Raw genomic sequence first — 6,237 nt, forward strand, 5'->3', positions numbered from 1 at the left:
TCTTCCACATGCTGTTACAGTAGTGTAAGCCTGAGAAATGTTTTGTTGATTGACGGTTTTTTATGGTATGCCGTCAAAGTGTCAATCTAAAGCATTAACTTTTTCTCTTCTCGAAAACGAGGAGGAAGTACAGAAAATTAATAACGAGCAAATCATGACCCAAAATTTTTAATTTTATTCTTAACGGAAACATGTATTAATGGAAGATCAGCGTTGCACCATATGTATCAAATATGATCAAGGAATATATGGTGCTTTTTTTTTTGGTGGTCTTTAGAAACATTACGATAGCTCATGATCATCTAGTCTCATTGACTGACAGTTTATGAGCAAGAAAGGAATAAAGAAGCACTTTGATAAATAGCACAAAGTGGAAAAGAGTTGCATCAACAAACCAAAAGCCCCCAAGAAGTCACAAACCCAATAATTATGACAGCAAATCATACCAAACAAGGGCTAGGACGAAACGAAAAGCTAGGAAGAAAAGCTTTGACAGAATGGATCAAGCCGAAGATCAAACCCCAAAACAACCAAAGAAAACCAAGCACTCAGACCTCATGAAACCCCAAACTATGAGACACAATAAACCGTAAAAATGAGACCACCGGTGGACAAGGAGCGGCAAACCACTTCCACAGCAATAGAACGCCAATTGAAATGAAATGATTCTACTGTCTCCGCGCACTCCTCACAAATTTTTTTTGTTCTCTTTCTGCACATTGAAATTAGTAACAAGTGAGATGCACTGGGTTGTGTGATTCTGTGAAATGAACTGATTCATTTACTTGATATTTTGAAACATAACGAATAACATATACTGAATGGAAGAAGTTGGCTTGGTCTTGAACTTAGAGAGGAAGGCAAGTCAGAAGAGAATCTGGAAACCAGGAAGCGAAACGATGAACCAACAAAATCTTGAATGAAAAAAATAACTAAAAAGACATAAAAATGCTTATAAAGTAAGAATACCAAATGAACAAGACAACAAAAATGAATTAACCTCAAAAAGTTCAAATGAAGAAATATATACCTATTTCATCGGTTCCCCAAGTACAAGGGAAGGAACATGTTGGACTTTATAATATCCTCTCCTCCTTCATTAAGCCTACTACAGAATCGTTTAGGCATCCAATTGATAGTTAATTCTCGGAGGGTAGTGATATATCTCAGAACATCTGGAATTGTCTTCAATTTACTGCAGGAACCAATGTGCAATCGATCAAGACGAGGTATGGCTCCTTCCTCCACCTTCTACTCTTCTAGGTTTGGCAACAAGAAAGGGGAAAGAGATTCAAGACGAAGAAAACCTCCTTTGAGAACACCATTGTCGAACCCTGATTATAAGCGAATGCTGAGTTAAGGCGAAGAGATCTCAGGTTTGGTATCTTCTCTAGCATTGCCATTTGGTCGGCCATGAGGTCACTTAGAGACAACCATAACTTGGTGAAGTTGGGAAACTGCAGGAAGCCCGTTGGTAAGTCATCGATCGGTCCCCACAACATCAGCTTGTATACATTACGATAACTTAATGTAAGAATTACATAAGAATTAAGCTAATAATATTACCAACGCACTGTTAGGATTACCAACATGAACTAACAGATTAGTAACAACCAAATCATAACATTACATTAGTCGCAAGGATGACTTACCTGATGGAGTCGCCATTGAATGAATAACAGAACTAGTCTTCGACTTCTAGCACACAGCAACGATCTCTACTATTGAATAGGGTTTGGTTTAGAGAATCTAATTGTGTGGAAGCAGGGACTTCTTCAGCAGATATATATATATATATATATATATATATATATATATATATATATCTTCACATTATCATATTAGAGTTTCAGTCGAACTAGCCTATTATCAGTAAGAGTGATAATCTCTATCTCTTCAATAAGATTAAGTCCCATCGTGACTCTATATATCAGTATATACTTAATAAGAGTTTTAATTAGTTAGTTGCACAATTATTAAACATCACGATTCTTATCACGTAAAGGATCTCAGACTCTTGAAGTCCCACCTAACTCGTACAACAAGTTACGTGTAACTCATCAAGCAGTCCAGTTGTTATCTCATTTCATTCAAATAAAGTTTTAGATTCTCCCACTTGAATGTCAATGATATACCTTAACATAATAAGACTCATGATGATCATTGAGTGTACAGAAGCTTGCAACTACTTTGCTTACACAAGTACAAATAACGGTTTGTGCGACGAAGCATAGTTCATCGTGCAAAGTAAAAAAATGTCACTTGAAAATTAGCCCAACGAAAACTTTGTCGCTTGCAAACAGTTACGCAAAGGTCGTGAAAGTAGGGTTTGCGCGACGAAGGCGTAAATTACGCCTGCAAAAGGTCTTTGCGCGACGACAATACTTGCGTTGCGCAAAAGATCTTTACGCGACGACAATACCTGCATCGCGCACCTATCTTTGTGCGACAACAATATCTGTGTTTGCACGACAACAATACCTGCGTTGCACAAAAGGTCTCACGTGACACATCTTGTTCTCGTTGTTGCGCAAAGATAGGTGCGTGACGCAGGTATTGTCGTCGTTGCGCAAATCTTTTTTTTTTCCTTTCTTTTTTTCAAAATATTTTTTATTTAATTTTTTTATAAATAATTTAATTAAATTATAAACAATAATTAATAAACCAAGAAAAAATATTTAATTATAAAATATATGAAAATGTACATACAAGTTGTCTGAACATAAAAGAAAAAACTACAAGTAGTCGTCTGGGTTTCAACAGGGTGAAGTGGTTGAGAGGTCAAAGGTGGAGCAAGATCAAGTGCTGGCATTGGGATTTGGAGGTTGGACATCTGTAAGGCTTGTAAGATCATGCTCATCTTCTCGTCCTGGGCTGAAAACTGGGCTGCAATCTGGGCTTCCCGAGCATCCCGAGCTGCTTCCTGGGCTGTAATATTATCTTTTAGGGTTTCCACTTCCTCCATCGGGATGATGACTTGTCCTGTGGTCAGTCTGGAAGAAAAGGCACACGTCTCACGAACCCGTGCCTTCCCCATACCTCGAACAACCTTGCCTTGACGACAACTGAGCTTCTAATCCAGGATCTCAATCAAGATCTGAAGACCTGCATCCTCAGGTATACTGACGTCCTTGATTGAGGTCTTCGGGGAAGCTGCGATGCTGTTTTTTGGAGAACAAGAGTGTCATTCTCCACCATAGCAACCTGCAATAATAAAGAAAAAAACATTTAAAATTTAATAAAAAAAATGTAATTAATATTTGAACGATTCATAAATATAAGAATAATAACAATTACATATACTTAATGGAGCTGCTTAGTGGTTTCATCGCCTGGTCGAACATAAACGTCCTTGAACATGTTAACCTCTGGGAACTTAGAACCCTTCTGAAGAAAAAAAACATTAATAAAATTTTATTAATCAATAATAAAATATAAATTGTATAAAATTAAAAAATTAATATACTTTTACCTGACGTCGCGCCTCAACCCTATACGAGAATGGCATCCAACTGGAATGGTAGAAAAGTGTCTTTGACTCTTGAGCTTTCTTGCTAGTAACATATTTCTTTTGTTAAACACACAATATACATGTTAGTGCGACTATTTGAAAGAAATTATTAAAAAAGCTTAAAAAATAACTAAAACAGTAATAAATTATTATGAAAATATTATGCACATACCACAAATTTTGTGTCCGCAACATGTTTGCAGAGCCACGCCAAATCCTCCGGCCACTTCAACAACTCGATTGGGCAACCTTCTAGGCGAGTAATCTCCGGATCATCCCATTTCTTAAAATGCGCGTGGAGTTCGCACTTCCAATTTTTGTACCAGGTTGCTAAGTTCTCCTCTAAGTAAGCGGTGGCCTCGGGGGATATGTCCTCAAGATTATAAATGACCTACAAATATGAAAATATTAAAATAATAGTATGAAATTTAATGATATTAAGATAATATACTTTGGTTTATAATATTTGTAAACAAAATTAAAAAATTAAAAAGGCTAAAAATTAATATAATAACTGACAACTCATGCTGCACCAATTTCTTTGTCCTCTCGAGAATTTCTGCCTAAGACTCCCATTGCATAGGACAATGCCACCAAATAACAAAACCACAACTGGTTGCGACACTACTATGCTACTGTGAGGTAGACGTTCCACGATGTCGCAAGTCATACGTAATCTTGATCTTTTCGTTGGACACACGTACGTTGTGTGCCAGCTTCAGCATTCGATTAGGCCCCTTGGTGTTTTTTTTAGCTGCCCAAAATAACTTAAATGGTGAAAACCCTACTCTTAAATTTCTACAGAAAATTTGGCAAAACCTACCCTAATAGTATGTCATTTCCCAAAACCAAAAAAACAGTAAAATAACAGTAATTCATACCCACAACACATTTTCACAATGCAGCAAATTTTCACAACCATAAAAATAGTAGTTTTAAAATGAAAAAAAATACAACGTAGTGAGAATTAGAAAAAACTACCTAGCTGGGAGCCCCCACTCTCTACTATGGATGTCGAGGAAGTGTGATCAAAAGGCTTCGAATGACGGTGGTGTCGGTGAGGCCGCCATGCACTGAGTGGCTGAACCGACACTGATGACGCCAATGATGCGGGCACCTAGGACGCCCTAGGAGTAACCTTAGTAAGGGGTGTAGGCTCCCTAATCAATGGAGCACTCACGGCTAAAAGCAGTAGGTGTTGAAAATGCGGGAGGCGCATTGGTTACACCTCGATGACGAGTGATCAACTGTGACATCTGTACAATTTTTGAACCATAAAAATATAACATTAGAAACTAATCCTTTCTTGCATTTAAAACTAATCAATTAGCAGCCAAAGTAATATCATATCCTTTCTTGCATTTGTTCACATATATATAAAGCAATATTGCAACGGTAGAAACAATACTAATTCAAAAGTAAATACTAATGCAAAGGCAATATACAGATTAAGGGAACAAAGGCAATACCAAAGTTCATTACATTTAATAGTTCTCAAAGAAAATTGAAAGCTTAAGAAAACACTCTAGTATTCATGATTCATAAAGGAATTTGAAGTCCCCGTACAAGGTAAGCAACTAAGTTTAAATGAGCATACCAAATTCTACTACCCCATAAATTTTACATCAACCTATTTCTAGAAATTCATAATATCAAGAAAATAAATTAATATTTAATTTTTTTTGTACTAAAAAAGATAACAAATAATAAAGGAAAAAGAATGAGAAAAAGGAAAATCAGCAAAAGTAAAGCTAGCTAAAGAAAGCCAAAAAGTACAGACCTTCCATAGTAGCAAGCACCATTGTCATCCATAGCTACCAAGATCAACCAAAGACAAACCCACCTTTACCCACTTTCCCAAATCACAAAAATCACCCACTCTACCAAAATCAAAAGCCTAAGATCTCGCCAACAAAAAACAACCCACCAATTAAAAAAAATCACAGATTTGCAACCATTCCATTCGCTTTCTCTGCTACCCTTTTCGCCAAACTTCCCTCTTTGCTCCCTCTCCCTCTCTTCTCACTTTTTGGGCACTTTTATGATCTTTAGGTAAACAATTGTACTTTGGAAGCATCATCTTGATAACTCCCAAAAAGTAATCAAAACACTCGTTTGACATACAAAACTTGATCTTGCCATGCATCAACTCCACAATTGTTGTGATCACTGAAAAGTTCTTGCAACCCAGATATAATTCTTGCTTGGCATTTTTCAATAGTTTTTGAATGCCTCACTATCCATGGTTGGACGGACGTCATCTCCCCCTTTCTGATTGGTGTTGGTCGAGGCGTAATGATAAACGTCATTTAGAATATCCATAACTTGTTCATTAGGATCCACATTAGATTCAACAGTCTCCACTCATATTACGTATGAAGACGAAGCATGATCTAATTGTTCTCCATGCTGATTCCAAGTAGTATAGGTCTCCATCATTCCATCTCTTAGTAAATGAAATTGAACATTTTCAAATGTCTCCCTCATTGAGTTGTTACACCTCCTACACGGACACCAGATATGAGTTGAATCTAGGTTGTATCTAGTTGCGAATTCAATGAACTCATTTATTCCATCCAAGTACTCAACATCACATCAATTCTGATTCTGTATCCACTGTCTATCCATTTTGTGTGCAATCACAATAAAAATACAAGAATTACAACAACTTCAACTATTGTCTTGTCACCTTATGCCTCCAGTAAGGGCCTTATCCAATTCAAGAA

The 6,237-nt window shown here is 36.8% G+C and overlaps 1 long non-coding RNA gene across 1 annotated transcript; it reads right to left on the reverse strand.

The window, feature by feature from the left end:
• Positions 1 to 3,302: 3,302 nt before the first annotated feature.
• Positions 3,303 to 3,896, reverse strand: LOC148691152 (uncharacterized). Its single transcript, XR_015955709.1, has 3 exons — positions 3,684 to 3,896; positions 3,473 to 3,568; positions 3,303 to 3,387 (listed from the first exon to the last, which is right to left on the reverse strand). It is a non-coding gene; the product is annotated as an uncharacterized LOC148691152 (long non-coding RNA).
• Between the last annotated feature and the right edge of the window lie 2,341 nt (positions 3,897 to 6,237).

This window comes from Pyrus communis, chromosome 14, assembly GCF_041283825.1.
Source record: "Pyrus communis isolate YQ-2024b chromosome 14, ASM4128382v1, whole genome shotgun sequence".
In the NCBI taxonomy this organism is placed as follows: Eukaryota; Viridiplantae; Streptophyta; class Magnoliopsida; order Rosales; family Rosaceae; genus Pyrus; species Pyrus communis.